The 25,000-nt window shown below is 39.6% G+C and overlaps 1 protein-coding gene across 1 annotated transcript in view; it reads left to right on the top strand.

Moving 5' to 3' along the window:
- ZNF536 (zinc finger protein 536) overlaps positions 1-25,000 on the top strand; it is a 288,662-nt gene that overhangs the window by 23,310 nt on the left and 240,352 nt on the right. The window contains exon 3 of the mRNA XM_066557292.1: positions 23,559-23,677. The gene's annotated coding sequence lies outside the window, so the exon portion shown is untranslated. The remainder of the gene's footprint in view (positions 1-23,558; positions 23,678-25,000) is intronic.

Raw genomic sequence — 25,000 nt, 5'->3', positions numbered from 1 at the left:
CAGCATCTCCACACTATGTCTGTGTCATAATTAAGGTTTACTAGGATAAACTTTTGCATTTTTTTCAGGCAGTAATATCTCAGTTTTCAAAATAACACTGAGGTTTTAAATTAACTGACTCTGCAAATTCTATCTGGGGTGAATATTTATCTCATTTTTGTAGAGGGCTTGTTTAAATGCTAACTGAAATACCGTGTTAGCTAAATCAAAAAATGGTAGAAGAGAGAGCCCCACTTACTTTTGAGTAGTAACTTACTTGAAGTATATTGCTAATGACTTTTCACTGGACTATTTGAGGATGAAAACTCTGTTCTTTGTAAACCTCATTGATAAATCTGACCTGAAGAAGTGTTAGAGTTGAATGTATATAGTGAACTTTCTTTTCTGGAGGGCTCCACCAAGTAAAATTTTCTGCCAGCTAAATGAGTGTTATAATGTTTCAGTGAAAAAGAAAAATGATCTTTACCAAGCCTGCAGAGTAATTTTTGTCATCACCAATTTCTTAATGATTTTTGCATGCCTCCTTAATGTGCATGTATGGCACTACAGTGACCTGATAGATCATAATGGCTCCAGAGGAGCCATTGCAGGCTATTAGGCAAGTGATCTATGAATTAAAAATTCTTTAACAGTTTTGAAGAAGCTATTACAGTTTATTGTGTCAGTCACACCTGCCTTTTTAGTCTGTGGCCTCCCTGTGTGCTCTGCCACTGGCACAGACCCTGGAAATGAGGGTGCCCAGGAGAGGCCCACGGGTGAGAAAAGGGCTGAGCAGCAAAACAAAGTCACAGACTGACTGTGGACTTTGAAAATCTGAATTTTAAAAACATCCCAGCTGAAGTTCAGAGCAGTGTAGCTTCAGGGCTCTTGTTCAGCCTGTTAAGAGCCCAAATTTCATTAAATCCTCTCTCTAAGATTTAGCTTTTTACAAAACTTGAAAGTGCATGCTGGGGTTGGATTACAGCCCATCTGTAGTAGTCTCTGCCATGGGATTTGTAAAGCTGTGATTTGCAAGGCCGTGACTGGCAAAGCTCTAAATTCTGACCTTAAAATCAGCACCACAGAGCTGAGGAAAATGTGCAGTCTCAGTTGATGCCACAGATAAATTCCACACTGAAAATTTATATGAATTTACTATCAGGTTGCAGTGACTGGTGAGTTTCCTTTTATATTTTACTATTAAATTGCTGCAGGAGTGAATGGTTGGGATATAAAATGGCATGTGACCATGTGAATGTTCCAACCCAGCAGTGAGGCTCTAATGCTGCTCACCAGGGAAAGGAAAGATCATTTAGAGCTGTGGAAAGGGCAAGTGGTGTCCAGCACTGAGAAGAGAGTGGCTCTTTTTTGCATAAAGACAGATGAGCAGGGATGTGTTCATCAGGCAGTGCCTAGAGCAATGCTTCTCCAAAATTCTGGACCAAGGAGAATGTGATGTATCTTGTGATGTAAAGCTTTTGGCAAAATGAGACTTGATCCTTACCTGCTGTTGTAAATAACGTCAGAGAAAGAGGCTGTGCTACTGCTCAGCAATTTCTGTGCTTTGCCGGGGGGTTTTGAACACCAAGGCTGGTGAGAATCGTGGATTGCCAATGGACTGCTTGCTCTGGCACTGTGGACAGAGGCTGGGAAAGCAGCAGATGTTTTTGCCCATGTGTGAAAGCATGGCCCTCCTGATCTGAGAGGGAGGTGGCAGTGCCTTGGGGCATGCTTTCTGTGAAGTCACATGCAAATTTATCTTTCCTGAGAGTGGTGTACTGTAAGCTTTCTTAGTGGCTCAGCCCAATAGTTTGCTACAGAAACCTTTTTTGTTGCAGTAAAATACATGTTGTTCTTACACTTTAAAAAAAATTAGCATTTTCGAGATGTTGCAATATAATATAGGGTCCAAAAAATGATTAACAAAATGTGCTTTGTCTCTTTTTCAGTGATATGTAAAAATGTGGGATAATTTCTTAAGGGACAGTCAATATGCTTAATGTATTTTGATTTTATCAGATAAGATTTTTTTTTTTAGGGAAGCCCCCATTTGCAGAACAGTGGAGGAGTCTAGATGTAAGAATAGCCTCATTTAAAATAAATAAACTTCTAGGGAATATGTTGGTAGCCCAGCTTTGGTTCTAGCTATCGACTGAACATCATTCTGCAGTTGTATGGTCATTTAGGCTTCCTCTGATAAGCAGGCTAATGTGAATCACATTTTAATATAAAATAGACAAAAAGAGTGCATTTTCTTAATGAATTAACTCTGACTTGGCAATTGTACTTATTAAAAAAAAAAAGACATCTCTAAATAAAACACTTAACACTGAACTCTAAAAAACATTGCCCTGCTCCTTAAAGAAGTCCTGTTCCCATGAAGTTGCATGTGCTAAAGGAACACAAGCATAACCTTAGAGTAAGACAAAAATGTAAAACATCTGCTTCAAAAGAGGATTCATGTACTCTAAGATGACTCAATGGAACTTAGATTTCTAAATCTTTGGCTTAGAGATATGAAATTCTCCAAGCACCCAGATGCCGTGGGCAGGTGACTGTCCTTGTCAGTCCAGGTGGTTCCATATGTGCCCAGGACTAACACCTCCTTCTGCTCATGTCCAGAGCTTCCAGGGTGTGAGTGATGGACCTCAGGGCTGAATGCAGGACTTGGGAGCTCAGCCAGATGCATAATAAATATTGCAAGACTCTGGTCTTACATGAGTGCTATATTGGATGTAGGTGGAAGTGCTTTGTTTAATCAGGACTGTGGCACTCTAGGAAATTCTAGAGTGATCATATCTGTAATTCATTTTGCTTCTGTTCAGCATTTGTGAGTCCTGTATATTAGCCAATTGTGAAATATTTGGAAAACACATCATTGAAAGTAAGATTTCACATTTGTATTTTCCCCTAAGTGTATTTAACTGTTAATGAAAGCCATGGGACTGAAAGCTGTTGAGACAGAAATCTTATTCAGGAGACTGGAGCTGTAGTGCTCTCTGACTCATTTGATCCTCCCATGTCTCCTTTGGGATTCAACCGTTTTTAAAAGGAATTACAGATAGCTGTAGAAGAATAGCTTTGTCACTGACTATTCATTCCATGGTGTTTCAACATAGGGCACAGATTAATGTAATTTATTGTGCTGAATTTTGTTTTCTGGACATCTGTTCAATATACCCAAACTCCTCCTCTATAAGACTCTGAGGAGCCATCATTTGGTAGCAGCTAGAAACCATTGGGCTGGATATTCACTGGTGACTTGGAGGTATAACTCTTTATGCATTGGATCTCCACTGCCCTAAGCTATCCAATTGTCTGTGTCAAATAACCCCAATGTGCCTTGTGTCAAATATTACTGATGTCACTATTGACATTGTGTCAGAAAATGTCATACCTAATGTCTGTCACTGAAGAATGGTGGCAGAGTCAAAATTTGACAAAAAACACTTAAGGACAGATAATGGATGTAATGTGGATCTTTCTCATTCCCCTAACAGGGAACCAAGAAAATTGTGAGTGTCTGTTCAAATTTTCTTATGCCGGGCACATTGCATGTTGTACATTTCTAGCTGCAGAGATTTTAGATTTGAACTTCTTAAAAATATTGGTATACAGGGGAAGTTAGTCAAAACAAACTTAAAATGACCCCAGTTAGTAGGCACAGCTGCAGCTGGTGACCCGCTCCAGGTTGGTCCAAGGCAGGAGATGGCTTCAAATCCACAAGTGCAGTGAGGCCAGAGACACTGGGCCATGAGACTCACAGAGGAGAAAACAGGTTTGGTGACTCTCATTATACTTCCCTATATTGTATATAGAATTTATATTATTTTGAAGTGTTAAAGCTTTTTAAAATTTGAAGGTCATGATCACATCTTAAGTGATATTCCTTGGTTTTGAAAGAAAGTGTTATTCCTATGGTCACTCTCCTTAAACTTTTTCTAAATGGCTTGATGAGACTAATTCCTCTGGATCTTCTTATAGTGTTCTAAAACTTTAAGGGTAGGATCTCTTGCCTGTGTTGATGTAGCCAAAAAATACTTAAAATTGTCTTCAAAGAGAGACATTTTCAAGCTCTTTTGCTTATGGGAGTTATGGGTAATTTAAAATACCCTGATGCTGATTTGTAGATTTTTAGGGGTTTTTTAGGAGTTGAATATTTTGTTTTTAATTAGTAGTATCTCTTGTGTCTGTCTGGCTCATGGAATCAAGGTCTGCATCCCTTCAGGGGCAGCATCAGGGAGTTCTGCTGTTCTCAGACTGGACTGTGAGCAGCAGCATCTGGCAAGAGTTTGGCTTTGAGCAGACAACTGTAGTTATTCCAAAGTACTCCTGTTAAGTAGTAGTAGTAATAAAAATAAAATTATAGTGGACTGTAAAGCAACATTCTACTCTGCTCCTAAGCAACTGCCTACAGTTTTCTGAAGTAGGTGCCTCATGTTGCCCTGAAAGCCCCTGGGCTCGTGTGAAGGAATGTCTGCTTGTGCTGTCCAGGCAGTTGGTGTGATTTGTTAGAGCCACGAGGTCAAATCTTCCCAAGCAGTAGAGAAATGCTGAGAGACAGAGCTTGATGTAGCCATCAGAAGGCTGGCATGTCGTGAGCTGGTTGGGTTTTGCAGAGCTTTTCAGGGAGGGAAGGAGTGGGATGCAGACAGTAAACATCCTAATGTCTGGGTCAACACACAGAATCAAACACTGCTGGGCTGCTCGGTGTGTGAATACCTGCCCTGTGCCCTACCTGAGCTGGCTGCTGCTCACAAGCCCAGGGCACTGGGACTGTGAATCACCTTCTGCTGGCGTCATGTGTGGGTTCTAAGACACATGATTTTTTTTTTTAAAGAGCTCTGAATTTTGAATCCATACTAAAATTATGTTTCTGAAACATCTTTGCCTAAAACACAATAACAAATAGAAAATGCAATGTTCTCAGATCATGAATAAAAGCAGGAAGAGTAAAATCCTTCAGTAGAAATACTCAGGAAGGTAACAAGAACATAGAAGCAAAGCATTTGCCTAATTATCAGCATAACTGGATGTAACAAACAAGGAATAAATCACTTTTTTGCCTTCATGATGTTAAATTAAAAAACCCAGTCTTGGGCATTTTGCCTCTGAAATATACAGTATTTTCAACTTCAGAGCTCCCAACATTTCTCAAATAAGTGAAATGGCTCAGGTGATATTTAAGATGATTCGGTGTGATGATGAATAGCTCATTTACCATCTTACATTTAAACTCAGATCACATTGAAATGTGTGTTTGAAAGTCTGGATGAGTACATCTGGACTCACAGGCAGGTTGTCTTCAAAATAGCAAACAAGAATCTTCCAAAGTTTTTATGGGAGCTTTCATTATCGAGATCCTGTCCCTGAAAGACTCCTTCCCACTTACAGCCCTTCATTGCTATGAGTGTCCCATGGTCCCTTATCACAAGAGACATCATCTGGTAGGGCCTTAAAAATAGGTTTATTTTGAATTAATGAGTGACATAGGAGCTTTTCCTGATGTAGTCTTGGCCTTGAAAGTGACAAGCAGAGGAAACAAAGGAACATGCTCAGCTCTACCTCTGTAGATCTCAGTTCCAATCTGGGTAGAGGGATGGAACTAAAAGGAAAGAGTTTTCTTTTCATCCTTTACCAATTCCATCTATTAAAAAGTTTTGTTTTGATGACCAAAATTGCTAAAGCTGTTCTGTTTGAATAAATAATATGTACTTTGAGATTCCTGAACTCTTTTCCTTTTGACACTCAGACGCAATGATGAAGTTGTAGGCTAAATGCTTTCTTCCATTAAAAAAGGGAAAAGGACAACAAAAGGGTTAACTCCAGCAGGAGTGGGTGAATAAATGTGCTCTACCAGAATAACTGAGCCTGATGTTCAGGATATTCACTTATCATGTGTGAAGTTAAATCCCTGAACTACCTTTTCAGAGCCAGGCATGAATGTAAGGTCTCCCATTCAAGAGGAATTTCCTTATTTCATCCCCCTATAAGGTTCCTGTGGGTCCTTTGTTTTCCTTTTTCTTTTTTTTCCCTGACCACTACTTTTATGAAATCCTGGTAATGCCTATTTGTAGGGCCTTCTGCATCTGCCTGCTCTCTGCAGCAAATGCATGAATTCTGAATTTGTAGTAGTTCTAAAAACATTAATTCCCATAAAAATAGTTAATAGCCAGACTTCATGTTTGACAAAACACTTAGCATGGTCAACTAAGATGGTTAAGTTTGTTTAATACACAAATATAGTATGTTTTTATCCATTTAGTTTAAAATTCTCTTCCTCCTATTTAGTAGTTTGCTAATGAGAATACCTGTATAACAGTAATACTTTAATGGTATTTACTAACATAAATATTTGCTTTCTAGAAGCAATGTTACACAAAATTCCTCAACTGCAGTCTAAGCAACTGCTGGAATGTTTGAGGTAAGAAACCTGACCTTTGGGGAGGATCAACATCAGGAAAACAGAGTTTCCACTGTTTGTGACTTGTGTCCATAGTGAAGGGGCTTGGAATGGCAGGAAGGTGACTGACACAGGCTGTGTCACTGCTGAACCCCAATGGAGAGGTCTTGTCCTTATAATGATATTGGTAACATTTTGCATGAATTTCAGCATATCCTTGTACACTCAAAACAGTCAGTTTGACAAGGTCCTTTTGTAACAGATAAAGGAAAATAAATAGAAAGAGACATTCATTTATACTAAATGTTAGGAATTGCAAAAATCTGTGTGTAAAAGAAAAATTTTGACTCAGCTGCTGCTGAAATTACATTAGCTGCAGCTTAAAGCAGAACAAAAAGTCTTCCTTGAGGCATCCTCTTCTCCACATAAATTCTGCTCCTTCTCCCTCAAACCATTTAGTTGCCAGCCATTATGGTCCAGTGCTGCATTCCGCATGCACCGTAACGTGCGGTGTCCAGGTGGCTGCAGTTGGTGCTGCAGTGACAGTCCTGGTGTGCAGCCAGGGCAGCTCTGCTGGGGGCACAGCCAGGCAGTGATGGACATGGGAAGGGTGAAGTTTCTCCAGCCCTGCCTCCACTGGAGGCCTGCCCAGGTGGTAGGTGAACATACAGGAGCTTTCTAAAGTACTACACTCCCACAGGTTTATTCTTGGAAATGCAGGAGTTTTGTATATTCAGGTGAGTGTTGACATGAGACTTGAGCAGGAAAAGTCAGCTGGTAACATTTTTTCCAGGGTGGGCTTGAAGTTGAGATCTGGAATGGAGATACACTTTATTTATGATGCCACTTCTCTTACTCTATTATTTTTTAAGGATTTCTTTGCAAAGGGTCTTCTACTCTTTTTTTCTTCCTTAGCAAAGTACTCCTACTTAGCTTATTTATTTTTCAGCTTTAAAACATCAGCATTTTATAGATCTGAATTTCACAATGTGAGGATGATTGCTACGTACAATTTGCAAAATTGTGATTAACCAGCCCCTGTTTCGAGTCAGTTCTCCCTAATTCACAAAAGGCTTCCAAGAATAGTCTGCACAAAATTCAGTGTGCAAATTGTAGGGCAGATTTTTAGAGGGCAGTTTAAAGAATGAAGTCCTAAGGGTTTTATCTATATTTATATCTCTTGTTAAACCAAACTCTTATGTAAATGTTACAATCTGTAAATAACAAGCTGAGCCGCTTTCTTAAAGGAAAGATTGCATCCACATTTTTTGAGATTTGGCAAAATTATTAACTTGCACAATAGACTAATATACAAGTATATTTGGAAGCAACTAATGCTAGCCCGTGTCTTCCTCTGTATTTTATGGATATTTAAAGGTTTAAGAATACCTAGACCTTTCATTTTCCTGTAAAAATTGTCTCAGATTGAAAAACACTGCCCTTAGTGATGGCGTGAAAAAAATGGAGATAGCTTTTGTATACTTTTACTTTTTATAGCCATTAATGTTGTAGTAAATCTTGTATTATTGTATACAGTCTAGATTATTCTTCATTCTTTTGCCTTTGGACAGGAAAGAAATTACTGGCTTCCATCAGTGTTATTGGCAATCCCCATATTCTGACATCTGTTCCTTTCTAAACATTTTACCAACCTTGATGAAATGTAGTTTAGTGTTAGAAGCTGACTTGAAGAAGAAATTGGATGATAAAAAAATAACATTGATTAAACACCAGAAGTAATTTACCAATGACTATCAATATTTTGATGGCCATTGCAGTTTATTGCAGAAAAGCTAGACATCTTATAGTAATTTTAATCATATATAAATCTTTGAATTAAACTGCATAAATGAATTCTCATTTTTTAAACAGAAGGACGAGAGACTGATCTTAGTCAATTTTAATCAAACTCTTTGAGCTGTAGTCCTGAGAATGTTTGGGGCATATTTTACAGAGGCCATGCAATGAACAACTCCCAGAATTAAAAATCTCAATTAATATTTTCTAATACACAGTGGAGATGTCATTCCTGATGTTGTCCTTTCCATGGAGCAACACTGGGACTTGCCCACTCTTGACCAGATGCTGGAGTGAGGGGCACTCCAAGGGGCCTCCAACAACAAGGGTGGTGGGTGTCTGCTGAACCAGCAGCTTTATTCACACCCCTTTTTATTAACTTCATTAAAGTAAAGCAGAGAAATAAAAGACAAGTGAATATTCCCTCTCAGGAGCCAAGCACAGAGCAATTATAGTGTATCTTCCCCCGCTCCATGGGGTGGTGAGCTGCAAGAGGTTGTTGAGGGCTGGGGCAAAAGCAGGGGTGAGTGTTTCATTTCCAATGATTGGAGCAAGTCAATTACTCAGTGAAGGAGGAGGTTTGACAATATCTTCTTGGCAAGGGAAGTATGTGGGAAATAAATTGAAAAGGGCTACTACAGAGTGTGTGTTCTGATATTGTGAGACGTAGATGTACAAGAGGATGGGAAGGTGTGATTAGATATTTTCAGAAGCACTTAGCAACAGTCTCAGTGGAGCTGTTGAGATTCATGGGATTTACCGTGGACTGGTAATGTTTGGGAGCAGAGTTTGGGCAATACTAAACTACAAGCCCATACCCTGTGCATAGATCCTCCCTGCAAGGCTCTCAGTGAAGCTGTAATGCTTCAGAAGGGTGAGGAAGGCACATTTCTGCAGCACTGTGTGTGTTTGTGGACCTGTATCGAAAATGAAATTGCAATTCTTGATGAATTCACTTCATTGCACCATGATTTTCAAAGGTGGAATTACTCCTCTAGCAAAAGGGTCTTGGAGGACTCCCAAGCTAGTTTTTGATTCCCTTGAGAGAAACTTGAACCATGGAGAGTTCAAGGTAGATTCTAGGCTGTTTGAAGTGGAGGGGATTTGAGAGATTTGTTTTCTCCATTTTACAGAAAATTTTAATTTGAAGGAAAATTTTCCTAACATACCTCCTTTAGAAGATTGACATTTATTATCACAACAGTTTTCCTTTAATTTCCCAAAAGTCATGTGTGGTAGGAGTAACTGAGGGGTCTAAGTTAAGGGGGTGTATAAACTGACAATTTTTGGATTCTAATGCTCTGTGCTAATCATAAAAAAAAATAAAAAAAAAATCATACATTTTAGCCAGAGATGTCTCAGCATGTTTTATAAATTCATTCAAAGATGAATGAATTCTCACAGTTCCTTGCTGAGGATATTTAGTAGGGAAACTAAACATTATAGACAAAATGTCACTTTTTGAAAGTGCATTGTTTTTCTTAAAACTGATTTTTTTTCTTTTGAAATCAGGTTGGATTCAATTGTGCTTATACATATACCTACCAGGAGTGCAGTCTGGTGGTCAGGAGACTGTTCTGGGAAATGGAATGACTCAGGTTCTGATTCAGGTCATTCCTGAACCCAAGTGTCTCAGAGTTAATATATTAAAAAGAAAACAAAACAATTCTGAACCAGGCAAAGGAACAGGACTTTGCTCTTCCCTGCTGTAGTGTGTTCCTGTAACCACCAGGAGACGGAGATCTTCACTCTGTCTTCTTCCAACAAACTAAAGTCTACATCTAAAAATTATTTTAATGCAGCTCTGCAAGACAAATTTTTGAATACATTAAAAAATCTACTTAATCCCCCAAAAAAAAAAAAAAAGAAATTAGAGAGACATGAAAGAAAATTGCCGTTGTGTGGTCACATTTAGTAACTCGTGTTCAAGGAGGGGAAGGCTCAGTTGTTTGCCCCAGTGTCCCACAGCTCAGCAGCAGGAGCCTGAGGCTGGCCCTGGAGTGCCGACTACCCAGGGCCATGTTCAGGCTGGGGGTGCCTGCCCTCCTGTCAGACACAGAGTGCCTGGTGGCCTTCCCCTACCCTCTCCCAGGCTCCCTTTAACATATGGTCTCAAAGCTGTTGACGTTCACCTGCTCAGATATCTGTACAAACTACTAGTAGGAACTACATAAATATCTAACAGATGCACGGGCTCACCCTGGGATTAATGCATTCTGCACTCGGACCCGTCAGCATCACACCCCTTCACAAAGGCATTTTATTTTTTCACTTGCTCATGTGGTGTACACCTGTGACATGCTGGCAATGCACTTGCTTGCAGTGAGAGAGCCCCTCAGGTTCAAAGCTATCCTTATATCTTTGTTCCTTTATGCGTGAACCTTTTGAGGTTTTCTCTTAGTGTTCAAAAGGCTTGAGCGTGGCATTACATCTTTAAAACCTCTCCTGACCCTTTTTTGAATATGCTGAATATAAAAGCAGAAACAAAGCAAGGAGAACTAGATAAATAGATGCAGGGAGACATCATAAGGAAAAAAAAAAGCTCCTGAGCCTGCCAATATTACTTCATGCCTTTTATTGCAAACCTGTAAACTAACAATAGCCCACCACCTCACACAGCTGGGTGTGTGAATTGAAGGTGTGCTGAATGTGTGGGCTTTCCAAACGTAGCACAATAACAGCAACACCTGTGCTAAACCACCTTGCATTGATTTTATTTTTTTTTACAATATTTGCAGTCCTTCTCTTTTTAGAAGTCTGTATTTTGGGGAAAAAAGAGGACTTGACAGGTTTAGTTCAGTTTTAAGACTTATCTCTCAAGGTTTGATGGACCTGTTAGAAAATCATGTGGATTTTCTAACATGTACCAAACCAAATGTAGGATTGAGTCTTAAAACAGAGGTAAAATTGTTCTTCTTGTGGATCCAGCTTAGCTAATGTACATTGGCTTTGGCTAACAGGTTCCTTGCAGCCCAGTCCTGGTTTGGTTGGTTGGTTGATTTTCAGGTTTTTTTAACTAAGCAGCCAGTGTTTCAATAGCCAGTTACAGCAATAAAATGGTTAAGAAAAATACTAATAGTCTGTAAGTGTATATCTTAAGGCACAACACTGATTTAAAATTATTAATATTCAATAATTCATGGTTGTTTAATGAAATGACATATCAAATCAGAAAAAATAGAAGTGAGAAATTTCTGTAACTTAATTCTCATCACTGCAGAACCATGTAGTTACTATCACTGCTATTATTATCTGGTAACATAGGTTAGGTTTAGTGTTATGTTTAATGTTAAATTTCAGGCATAGAAACAAGATGCTTTTCACTGCAGAATATTCACTGTAACATTCTGGGCTATGAATCTGAGAATTATAAAGATGGGCACCATTGTTAAAATCTAAGCATACGTTTTTGGTCACTTTGTCAGCAGTATAAATGGGTCCAAGGGTTGCTCACAGGGCTAGTTAACCTTTTCTCCTTTAACAGCAGCTGAATTTGAGGTTCTTTTTCACCTAAGTACCTACCAATTTATGTCCGTAATTCCTATTAATTCTGAGTCGCTCTTTCTTACGCTGTTGTTACTTGAAATGGAAAATATTGGTTACAGTCCAAGAGAAAAATTTATAGCCTGTCATTGTAGCCTTGTGCTATTTCAATATCATAATACAAATGCATTCCCTCTTTGTGATAAGTGTATTTTTCCTTTTACTTTCTCATGCGATGTTCAGACCCTTTCCAGACTTACTTTGTCTCTGTGATCCTAGAGATTATAAATGCTCAAGGAGCCTTTAAAGATATTTGTTACCCTCTGAAACAAGGGAAGCAGACTCTCTTGTTCTCTGTCACACTCAGGCTGGGGCTGCAGAAGGCAATTTTTATCTTGTATAGCTAAAAGTTGGGGCTTGTGGTACTTTCCTGTTAGGTCACCTTATAAGCTTGTGGATATTTTCTTACATTTTCTATGGGAAACTGAGCATCCTCCAGTGTTAAGGAAGATAGTTTTCTGGGCCCAATCAAATTCCTGTTGATGTGTTTAGTGAGATAGAGATGAGGCTAAGGAACACAGAAGTGCTGCTTGTTTTAGAAGTGAGGAGACCCACTGGAAAAAAAATTTCTTTCCAGTAATCAAGGGAAGATGGGAGTCTCACAGCAGTAATGTGGACTCCTCTAATTACCACTTCCAAGTTATTAGCATCTGGAGCCCTTTTTCCCTCTCCTATCTAGCAATTATAGAGTGGGATAGATTAGTGTGTTGCAGAAGATGTAGAGTGGACTAAGTTTCTCTCTGTCGGCACTTGGCTGTTTGCTGAAACTGATACTTTTAGCTGAAGTCCAGGCTTTTTACCTGCCCTTGAATCACAGGCTGTTCTCTTCATAGATAATGTATATTCAAGGACCATGCAAATTGTTTATTTACTTCTCTGCTCCCTGCCCCCACCAGAGAAAAAGAAACACATCTTAAAAAGCCAAAGAAAAGCAGTCAGACACATGTTTTGCACATGAAGAATCACGTCTATAGTAAAATGGGATCCATATGTGTGTTTTGGATATGATCATCAATGCTGCGTTTAGCTTTGCCCACATGCCAGGGTGTATAGGCTGCTGCTGAAAGCTCAGAATTTTCTTGCTAAATCACACACAAAATTTGAACTTGAGGTTGCATTAATGTCATAAGTTCATAGTTTTCTGTTGTTTCTTTCCCCATGTATAGTGCCCTTTGTTTATAACTCAAATCCTCTCAAGATTAAACTTTAAAAAGACTCTGTGATTTAATGGACTTAGGATCAGATTCTAACCTCCAGTGTGGAACAAGCCTGACTGTAGCACTCAATAGCAATAAAGGATTGTTTGCAGTTGTGAAGCAATGCCCGCCAAACATTATTCAGAAAAAAGATGCTGGGACTAATTTTTGCATGGATGAAGTATTCAGATGAATGTTAAAAGACTGTGTAACAATAGATGGTGACATACACAAACGGTAAAAGAGAAATTACTATCATTCCAACATAACACTGCACTAATTTTTTTCTTTTCCCCACAACCATAAATATCTTCACTTCAAGTTAGCATATTTCTTTATGTGAAGTCTTTTTCTATTTCGTGCATATGTCCTGCAGAAGGATCTGGAGAGAGTTAAAAACTGTCCTGCTTGAAACTGTTTGCAGTTTGAAAATTTATAAAGATAATTGACTTTTCAGTTCATCTTCCAAGTTTTGGACTTGTTCATTTGTATACATTAATTTTATTCCTTCCTTGCACTTTCCTCCAGATAAGACCTATCTTGCAAGTTTAAGGTCAGATCTTTGCTGTTGCTCAGGTACTTTGTACTCCTCTGGTAGTGGAAAACATCTGTGACTTCTCTGGCCTCCAGAGGATTTGAAATGCCTTCTTTAGACAATCCTCAGCAAGTGACAGCAGTAGGAACAGTACCCCATCCCATTTTTCCCTCTGAGGACATGCTTGGGGCAGGGGAACAACCTGTGACTCTGTGATTAGTTCCTGCTCTGGCAAAACAATGAATTGACCAGGGAGCAGTTCTGAAGCTTGTTCTACTGCATGCCAAGTTGTTAGTGGGGAATCTGAAAATTATTTTGGAGACCAGTGCTATCACATCTCAGTTATTTTCAGGAGATAGGAAATGAGGTTCAGGTTTTAAATATGGAAATATCCTTCCTGTTTCTGCACAGAGTTTAGATGTTTTGGGGCACTAAATCTGTGTAATATAAACAAACCAAATTTAAAAGTAAGTAATGCTCCAAGCAAAAGGGGGTTGAGGAGGCGAGAGATGTCTTTGTGGCATTCATTTTCTTGATTCTCTATCCTTGTCATCATGGTCTTGATCCTGAAATATATAGCAAGCTGCCTGCTACTAGCACTTTGTTATATAGTAACTTTTCAACCTTCCTTCTGGGGTTAGGTGATCAATTACTTTGTAAAGAAAACAGGGTGTTATTTCAAAAGCTGTGTTTTATTTTCATTTATAATTATCTCCACATCAGTCTTCAATCTGGAATCTTGAATTGGCCACATATGCACGCTGACTTGCATGTAAAAGATCTGTGACAGCAGACACGTGATGCTTCCATACCATAATTATTCTCTGTATCAGGCTTCCAGTCCTTGAGAGATCTGAAAAATCTACAAGAAAGCTGGTTTGAATGTACCTGTGGGAGTCAGAACTCAGCTCAGATTTTTGTGTCATCAATAAATAGATTTCTTTTAAAAGGAAAGGAAATGCCTTTAACTTCTTATTGTCTTAGCTTTGTATTAGAGAGCAGTTTCTTAAAACAGTAGACCCACAGAAGCAATGCTATCCGCTGGAAATCTGGCCCATGTGAGTGCTTTCGTGAGTTGTTCTTGCATCTTCCCCTAAATGTTCTTGTTAAGTTTTGTGGTTTAACAATCATCTCTCAAATTCTTCTATGGAATGTATATTCTCCTCATCTGTTGCATAAGAAATCCATATGATGATAAGAGGGTTTTGATTTTTAAGAGGGAAAATGGTTAAGCTGATTTTACTGAAGTGCTATTGCTTGCTGAAAGTACATGTATAAAATACATAGAAATAGCTTCATTTCCTATCAGGTGACCTGAATATCTTATCTATAAACATGTTATTTAAGAAACATATATATATTTTCATATCAAAGTTGATATTTTAAAAACTTTTTTTGACTCCACAAGAAATCCATACTTATATGCCTTAGGTAATAATCTTTTCAGCAACAGTAGATCCCAGGGAGTTTCATGGGACTGAGCAGTATGTCAGGACTAGAACTGTAAAATGCACTTGAAAATAAGGCTAAAGGAGATCAACCCAGGTAACTTTTCACTTGGTGAAAAGGAAGGAAAGAGAAAACATTTTGGCTGCTCAACAGCCAGATCTCATGAGAGCCTCAGGTGGGGGTTCCTTTCATTCTGATGAGGATGTGCCTCCTTGCAATGGCATTGCAGATAAATTCACTGAGATTTCTTTAGAAATACCAACACCAGTGCTTGCATGAACTCCCACGTGAAACCTTGGTTTCACACCCTCCTAGAGAGGGTAACTGCCACGTCGTGAACCTGCAGGACCCCTCTGGCAGGTCACAGAACCCCGCAGTTGTGCCGTGCAGCCCCGGCGCTGCGGAGGCCAACTGGAGCCGTTGGAGGACGACATCATCAAATCAGTGGCTAATAAAGACAGGCAGCAACAGCAGCAGCAGTGTTGGCCTTCTCCACAGCAGGGTACCACAGATGTTTCAGATAACAAAGTAAGCTTCGCTGACAGAACATGTGTCTAATATATAAAATAATGGGAACCGAAAGAGGGGGGAAAAAAGAGGCCACTCCAATCCACCCATGTAAAAATGTTTTTTATTTATAAGTGAGCAGCTGAATACGAATGTTGTCTGCTCCCACAGAAGTAAAAAATAGCAGGCTGATGTGGATGAGAGACTTCACATGGTTTCCAGCAAAATAGACAGTGCATTGAAATCTTTTTCTTGTCCCTGGACCTACAGCTGGGGCAAATCTATGCAATTTTATTTTCTAGCGATTATACTTTTTTACCTCCTCTGATGATATGTCTGTGCTGTGACTGGAGAGGATCATGGCCAAAGTTTCCTGTGTAACACTGTGCAATGCTGAACAGTTTTTGGACAGGACCAACTTTACCAAATAGTGGCTACAGTGAGGATTTTTGCAGGGTAGACCTAGAATATGCAGTGATGATCCACAACTACCTGGAAAAAAAAATCCCATGAGCAGCTCTCAAGTACGATAATTAGCTGTGGACTGGAAGAATTACAGCAGAAATCCCTGTTTTTATGATATAATAGGCTTACCCTCTACTGTTCAAATGTCCCAAAGTAATAAGATCAACCTCAAAGTTGAGGAAACCTTGGGTGAAGGAGACTTTCACAGGTCTTTTCTGCACTGATCCCAAGGGCATGAACCTGAGTGGGGCACCCTAGAAATTGCAGGGTGACGCAGGGTGGTGGTTGGTGAGAGGTCCCACGGTGTAAGGGCTCCATATTGACTCAGTGTGCGCCCTGCTGAATTAAAGCCTGCAAACAGGCCAGGGAGATCACCTGGGATGCCTGGCTGTGCCCCTCCATGCCTTCTCCATGTCTGTGCTGCACGGCCAGTGCTCAAACACCGCCAGCGAGTGCTGCCCAGGGGGGTGCAACTTGTTAGCCTGCTTTTGAAGGGTAACAGACAATGGGATTCTGCAGGGTGGAACAGGAAGCTCCTATCAGAGGCTAATAAATGTTTCCTTGTAAAATGGGGAGATGCTTATGTGAGTCCAGATATAAAGTGAAAGTAAGACAGCCCTCAGAGGAATTACTGAGATAATAAATGTACTTACTAGGGCAGTGTGTGCCAGAGCAAGACAGAAATGGGCTAAGACCAGAAGAAAATTAGAACCTCAAGTGCAAGCTGAAGCTTGGTGGTCAGATAAAATTCAACCCTTTCCTCTGAGAAAAGAGTGTCTGCCCTGACTTGATTATCTGGGATTGGCGTGGCCCATGAGAACAACAGTGTAGGATTTCTGCCACGTGTCCTGCTTTAAGCAGTAAGACATGAACACAGAATATGGTAACCAGCTGAAAGAGGATTTGGCTCTCAGCATATGCATATTTTATGTACAGATTGTGCTGCTGCAACTCCAGCACCTCAATGGTCAGAGGCTGTTCGTGTGTCAGATTATTGCGGCATGTGGCTAAAATCCTTTGAGGCTGCGGGTGGGATCTGAGGTTTGGCCCAGCACAGAGCCCCTCTGCATGTGCAGGATGGAGTCATCTAACCTGTGAGAGGTGAGGGTATACAACCACTCCCTGTGAAATCAACATGAAATCAGAGGTCTATGATCTACAGTAGATGTTTCTTTCTGTGGCTGAAGTGTAAATACATGTTAGGCAAATTGCTCCACCAATTTTGTGGCTATATATGTGTTGTGATTGCATTAGCAACGTTTATAATTCTCTAAAGCCAGGTATGTAAAAGCAGGACTTCTATAATGCATTCCTTAACTGAAGAAAGTAAAAAAAAAAAATCTGGTTTTTTTTAAATGAAAGTATTTTTTCCTTCTCTGAGCAGCACCTTATAACTGAGATCCACCTTCAACACGTCAAGGTCAGAATTCAAGACACAGAATATGCTCATGAAGCTGCCCAACAAGATACCTTTATTCAGCCAAATTAGAAAACTTGTGTGTAACCCAAAAGATCAGAATAGAGTCCTTATTGAGCAAGGTTAGGAGGGATAGAAACAATCGGCTTATATAGAGTATTTTTACTTCATAGGAATGTGGTTCTGATTGCTGAAAATGTATCCTTTGCATGAAGTACAAGCATAATCCTATGCCTACTTTGCCCTTTGAGTAAAAGTATGCTTAATAGCAATTTCAGGGAAAAAAAAATCTATTTAAAGCCTGTTGAGCAGAATATCCACTTATAGAGGGAAGCTATAAGTGAATAATGTTAATGGAGTTCTGTTTTGTAAAATGCATAGGACAACTAATAGAATCAAGCTCCTATAACAGTAAATGATTGAATTACATTTAAGAGAGTACCTTATTTATGACCTTTAAAGATAGTTTTACAGCTGTCTGTTTTTGTCAATCCTAGACCACCTTCATACAAAAGTTTTTAGAAATCTCATCTCTCACTTTATATTATGGTCAGAGGACCTTTTGTGCTATTGTATGTCAGTAGTTCCATCAAAACATTTAAGTAGGCCAATTACTGAAAGGGAAAAAAATGCTTTCTGGAGAAAATTATTATACCTGTTTTTAGGAGAAGTTCTTAATCTGGGAATAAATTTTGAACAATAGGGAAGAAGAATGACTCGACCCAGGATCTCCTCATCCTCAGAAAAGGAAATTAAGCCCTATAAATACCAATTATTGAGTGTTTTTCCCTCCAAGGAGTGGATTTTTGTAAAGTAGAAGTTTGTGTGCAACTTTTGCTAATCACTGAGATATTATGAAGAGAAACATGAAGTTTTATACTGCTCTCAATTTTTTTCCCATTTATTTTTACAGTATGTGTTTGGTTTTTTGCTGTGAAACTCTGATTCTGTGTTATTTTGTGCAAAGGAAACCCTCAAATTTACTGCACACTTGATTAAAACTGTTTGTACTTTTATCAGTTTTAAAGAGGCTGCTCTTGCAGTCATTTGATGCTGGTTTTACCTTGCTCTGTTCAGGAAAGTCAAGTGAATTTGAGAGCCCTTCCACGTAGCATTGGAATTTATACAGAGATTCTGTGTGGGAATACCCTTCTGTAACTCTCTGCTAAGTTTTACATCATTCCTTAAAGCATTCTACAATTTTGTTAGCTTTTGTGCCGGAGGGTTCTGCCTGCTGTGGTGTCATTGATTGCTCGTCCTAAAAGAAGGCAGAGAACAAAGGTGGAATAAGCTGCTAATCTTCTGAATCAGCCAGATGTCATTCAGTGGTATATGGGAATTTAAGGCACAGATCCTTAAGGAAAAGGGCACAGAGGGGCTGTGAGGCTGCCAGAAGCAGCCCCTTCCTTGTGGCACCCTGCTTGCCAGAGCACTGCTGTGTCATGCTGCCTTAAATGTGGCTTTTGCCTGCTGGGTGCAATGGAGCTCTCTGGGGAGCACCGCATTTCCAGAGAGCTACAAATGGAATTGGCTACTTTAAGAATGTGATCATCTGATTAATTTTTTTTTTTTCTTTTAAGATCAGTTTAGCAAGGAGGACCCTAGCACTTTATAGGTCTTGCTTGTTCGCTGTGAAAGCTCTGTGCTGTAGCTCTGAGTTCCTGTTGAGGTAATCTCAAAATTCTTACTGCTGCAGAATCAGAGCCAAAAGGGCTGGACTGCATGTGTACAGTAAAGAATGGACTAGAAAAAGGCTGTGAAATTTCTGTGGCTGATCATACTTATGGTTCTGTCCTTTACAATGTAAGGTAAAAAATGTATTGTTTTACACAGAAGCTCCATTATAGGTCAGGCCTTTTCCTAACCAGCCACTTGAGAGTGGCCCCACTTGACTCCCAACACAATTTACTCTGACCATTAGTTAAGGGCTATTTCTGCTCTGTCTGTGGTGTTCCCAGCTCCATATGGTGGTAGCTTAAGGCTGATCTAAGAGTAAACAAGAAGTGCAGGGTTTTGGTCACACAAAGGTGTGGGACTCAGTTTAGAAAATTAAAGAACAGATTAAATGCAGGGGAAATACTCTGTCTTTATTTCTCATCAGATATGCCAGGAATTGGAGGTTAGGTCTCCCCTCTTTTTGCCATGCTTGTAGGTCCATTATTTCAAAGTAAATCTCTTTTTTGGAGGGATTTTTTGTTATTTTATTGATGCTTTTCTGAAAATGAAGTTCCTGCACTATACTGTCTGTTCAGTATTCACAACAAGGAGAGATTCTGGCTTTGCCCCAAACTGCTGACAGTCCCAATACTTTTACAGCAAGCATCTCTGGAGCACTGAGGAAGATTTTTGGAGGATGAGAGGGAATGTCAGGCTAAAGTACCGTAAATAATTTATAGACCTCAGATAATTGTCCTGTGACAGCTCCCAGTGCTTCCAGTTTCTTCCTACCACCCCTATTTTCAGCTATCAGTTATAGAATCTTGACTTAATATTGCTAATTGCATAGTAAACAGAACAATATTGTTTGCCCCAAGACAGATTACCATTTCTCATTACAGAATTCACATAGACCACAAATCATTGATACCATCTCCACCAGTTATAATAAAGTTTATCTTCAATCTGATAAAAAGCATGTACTGAATAATAACTGTTGCTCTTATTGTAAGTGGTTTAAAAACATGCTTTTTAAAAAGCTGGGTAGTTCACTGAAGTTGCAATTCTGCATTTGCCCTAGCCAAGAGAGGTGAGAGTTGGGGACAAAAGTGGTCAGATTTCCAAGCATGACTCTGTGGGTGCAGCGTGTGTGGTGGCACTTGACAGCTGACGAACCTCTTACTGTTATCACAGTCAGCTAAACACAGTCAGTCCCACTTTCCCTGCATTTATCTGTATTTGTACTTGAACCCATTGTTCAGTGCGTTATGGATTTGCATCTTTAGCTTATTCATAGAGAATTAAAGTGCACTGGATGTTGTAAGAAGGTTTATCTCTTCAGTTCAAATTCTAGAGATCCTCGTTGGTCTGCAGGCTTCTGCCTCAGTCCTGAGATGAGCACTTGCACCTGCAGCAGTGCAAAGACAGGCACTAAATCCTTCTAGAAAACTGCCTGAAAAAACAGGCTCATTTTACTTATGTCCTACCACTGCTTGTGCACATGCATAGATGAAGAAATAATTTAGTATGACACAAACCACCAAAATCCATAAAGGGGATACCATGGCAGGAATATGGATACTGCAATACTTTTCAGTTTTCTTACAGAGGTGGAAATCTTCCAGTAGTGCATTTCAATCTGCCCTGGTGAATTTAAATACTCCTTAGGGAGGTTAATCTTTTAGCCCTGCATGTTTTTATGTCATACATACTGAGAGAGAAGCAATTGCATCATTGTGTGTCATTTTGAACAAGACTGGCCCAAATGTTAACTGTCACAGCAGAACTTTGCATTTTGCTACCTCCTTTCATTGAGATGAGGCTCAGCCAGCAAATTCAGCTCTAAATACAAACTTCCTCAAAGCCTAGCTCTGCTCTTGAACCAGGGAAATGCTAGTTTGGTAAGAAATCCTAAAATCTGGAGCCAGTTTTAAAGTTCAGTGATTTCATAAAACAACTGAAAATATTGTGCAAGTCCATCAGGGTTTGGACCAGGGTGTGTGAAGTTGTGATTGAATCAGGTTCTGGTGTAATTCTGTGGGGAAGCAGGGATTCAGAAGGATTCTTTCAGAGTTGAACCCCAAACTCATTAAAATATTACAATAAAGTAATTAATGCACATGGCCACTAGACACTCTTAAAATGTAAATTTCACAGCTGTAAGAAATTAGATTTGTTTAAAAATAACAGAAGGCTCAAGTACAAATTATGGAGTAAAAGCCTATAAAATTTCAAACTTGGTTTTAAGGCACAGGCTTTTTTTTTTTTTTTTTTTTTTACTAGCTCATTTACTTCAGCACTAGTGCTCAGAAACTGAATTCCTTGTCTGCCTTTTGCCTCTGAAGTTGTAGTTGGGTACCAGTGTAGAGCTGAATAGTTATAAAGTTTTCTTATCAGAAGGTTGGACTTGGAGAACAAGGCAAAATTTGCAAGGTGCCTGTGCCCCATCTGAAGCCCGTCTTTGTTCAGGAGGTGCAGGCACAGGTTCCCTGAGTGCCTGTGTGAGTCGTGTGCACAGCTGGGAGGACAGGTAGGAACAGTTGTTGGGAATGCTCCTTTTTCACTGCACATGTGTTTTGGCTGGCATGAGCAGAACTTGACCTCTAGGAACTACTGAAAGTGGTGAATGCCCTCAAATCATTCTGTGCCACAGAGGACAAGAAAATGAAAGTGGCTTCAAGGTTCAGAAGCAATGGAGCCAACTGGATTTTTCAAGGGATGTAACATGTGTCTTTTCAGTGCAGAGGTCTTATTCCGGATTCTCCAACACTTTCTCACCCATTGGTGTTTACAAACATGGGCCTCACTGTGATGCAAGAAAAGACTTTGACTAGCAAATGTCCAGCAATGTATTTCCATTTGAAGCAACGCTGAAATACAGGGCTCCAACATGGCCTCTTGGCACACCAGCTTCAGCAGAGTACTGAAATGGCTGAAGGAAGGAATTCCAGTCAGAATATGTTCCAGATGAATCCTGTTGGAGATCCATTTCTAAATATATGCTACGTGCCTAACTATTAAAAAGTTCAGATTATGACCCCTCTAATGTTATTTTAATGCTGGTTTTTAAAATGTAATTATAAATCAAATTGCATTTGAGATCTGAAGCTGACAGTAGTGAGCTGGAACACTCTAAGAGCTGCATTAAAAATAACCCCTCTCAAACTTTATTACTGGTTTCAGAAAGGGAAGTGCAAGTGGACTGGCCAGATTCATCCCTGCTGCTCCCATCAGCAGACAGGACAACTTGCTAAGTGCCAGTTGTGTTCTGGTTTGCAGAGACAGAACGTGGGAGATTTCATCTTTATCTGGAGGTCGCATTTTCAAACTTTGCATATCTCTCTTGGAGCTTAAGTAGAACACACAAGCTCATTTAAATCACGTTTCCTCCTTTCTTTTCTCATTCTTTACCATAGTGAATTTTCTTGAAAATTAAGACTTCTAAAACCTGCACAGGAACCCAAAAGTTGAGAAAAGCAGGACGTTACTTGGCAAGTGCAAAATTTTGGGGCAATGCAGAGCAATTACAGGGAAGAAAAGCACTCAGTGACTTTTGTGCTCGTCAATGGTATCTGTATGAATGTAGTTAAGAAAAGGGCTGGAAAAGATACTAGAAGGACAGAACTGAAAGACTGTAAGCATTCAGCAGGGTTGAAATGTTCTGTTCAAATAATGGCTATAATGATTTTGGTAACTCCATATTTCTTTTTCCCCCCTTTTAGTAAATGTAAATGTTTGCATTAGATACTCCTGTAACTCACCTAAAAATTAACTAATCCACAAAGAGTGCATTAGAAACTATAGGCTTTGAATTTCCATTTATATAGGTGTAGTTTAAGGGGGAGAAAGGGAGGGAAGAATAACTGGGTAGGTAGATCTGAGCAAACAAGTCACAGTGACTCCTTAGGTACATTTTGGATTTTTCTTTTCTTGTGAATGTGGAAAGTATTTATTCAGTAGTTACTTACAGAACTCTTCAGTGAATAATGCATTTTAAAAATCTTTGTTCGTAGAGTTTTTTGTTTCGATTATTTATAAATTTATAGTCATAGCTGGTTACCTAAATCATGTTATTTCTTCTGTTCCCTGATTGCATGAGTTGCGTATTTGCTTGATTCAATACACAATGTAAATTTTGAATGTTACAGCTGAACATACATCTCAGAATTTTTGTTTGGTTGCTCAGTTACATAAATCAGCCCATTAGAAGAGGGAGGGGACGTACCACATGATCTACTTAAGCAGCTAATACTTTAAAATTTTGAGATTATATATCTAGAAGTATACATTTTGACCACAGTATGTAGATTATATAAATTGAGTGGTATTATTTCTATTCCCTGATTAATGGTTGATGCTATTAAATCTACAGAATGAATGTCAATTCAAACTTCAATTTGAAATTTGAAGTCAATGAATATTTAAGCATTCATTCTAGATGTTGACTGTGAAGACATGCTAATATTGGTACAGCACATATGCTCCAAATTTTGCAGACAGACAAAAACAGAAAGCAGTTACGTGTTTCTAATGCTGTTAACTCAAAATTTTACTTTAAATTACAATGTTTTATAATATTTACTCAGGTCTCATTTTTACCATCTTTTGCAGATGGAGAAACCAAGGCAAAGAGGTTAAAGGATCTCTCCTGAGCCCCAGAGTGTGTTGATGTCTGTCCCCTCTCCCTAGACATGTGCACAGACTACTAGACTTCTCTGCTCTGGCTGCAGGTAAGACATATTGTACATACAATGGGATCAATTCTTGAATTGACTTAAATAAATCCCAGAAAGGTGGGAGAATCTCAAATACCTAAGTGTAAAATATCTAAATATACCTTTATTCTGGTTGAATCCCTGGAAATCACATCAAACAGACTATTTTCTGTTGCAGACATAGAAAAATCATGGATGCAATGGGTTACATAATAGCTAAAATGTATCTGTGCCTTTGACAAACATCCTTTTTCCTGACAGTTGTTAAACAGCTGGTATGGTGGGTCATTTTTTTCTTTTCCATCCTCAAATAATACTCTTTAAGGGAAGGAGACCTAATACTTGTGACTTGAGATGTTTTATATTGGACTGACTGGTGGCAGAGGTGAACATGGATATGAAGGAGTATGTTTAGCCTTTGAAGTGTGTAGGTTGTGTTTGCACTGGAGTTGCTGCCACCCTTGCAGAGGTTGTCCTTTGGAAGGCTCACAGTGCAGTACCACTGTGCTGGCTCTCCAGTTTCTTAGAAAGCTTTTTGGCATCTGAGCAAGCCAGTTCAAAGCTTGCAGGAAGTGCAATGCCCCAGGGACTGCCGTGCAGACATACACAAGGATTTCACTTCATAGCATTGAAAGTAAGACCTTGCTAATGGTGGCTAATATTTGCATGAGTAAGGATTACCAGATTTAATCCTTTGTGAGTACAGAACCCTAAAAGGAGGTCCTAAACTCGAATGGAAAGGGCACTGGAGCAGTTCTGGGACAAAGTACTGCATCTTTTAGTGGGGCTTTGATCCTGTCACTTGTTCTCAGAAACGAACTGCCTTTCTTGTAGGGGTAATGGTAAGTTTACGCATGAATTTTATCTGGATCCATTTAGGAAGTGTCATCAAAGCTGTGTGCCAGATCTCTATGTGGTGTAGGAGTCACACCAGGGGGTAGAGACAGAGTCCCTCCGTGTGATGACAGATTGCTTGCTTTTCTTCCCTGACACATGGAGTAGAAGATGGAGAACTTGTAGACCAGTAGATGGTAAAAATATTGTTGCCTTTGAAGGGTTTATTTTCTGACTCTGTTCCGTGTCAGGCATGAACTTCTGCACTAGGTGGTAGCTGTGTATGCAGAGGAGGTGGGGGGGGGTATGCACTCAGACTGCCTGGCTGTAGGTGCCTCAGTGGAAATGCATTCTCACCAGAGCTTCTCCTGGAAGAGACTGTGGATGGCACCCAGGGTCCTTGTGTTTGTTCAGTGAGGATACAAACTTATTGCCCAAGACTTAAGCAGCAGGTGACAAGGTCTCAGAAGGAAGGAGGGACTCTAAGTTCTGATGATTGCTGTC

This window comes from Molothrus aeneus, chromosome 11 (assembly GCF_037042795.1).
Source record: "Molothrus aeneus isolate 106 chromosome 11, BPBGC_Maene_1.0, whole genome shotgun sequence".
NCBI classification, from domain to species: Eukaryota; Metazoa; Chordata; class Aves; order Passeriformes; family Icteridae; genus Molothrus; species Molothrus aeneus.
This window is presented reverse-complemented; position numbering and strand designations above follow the sequence as displayed.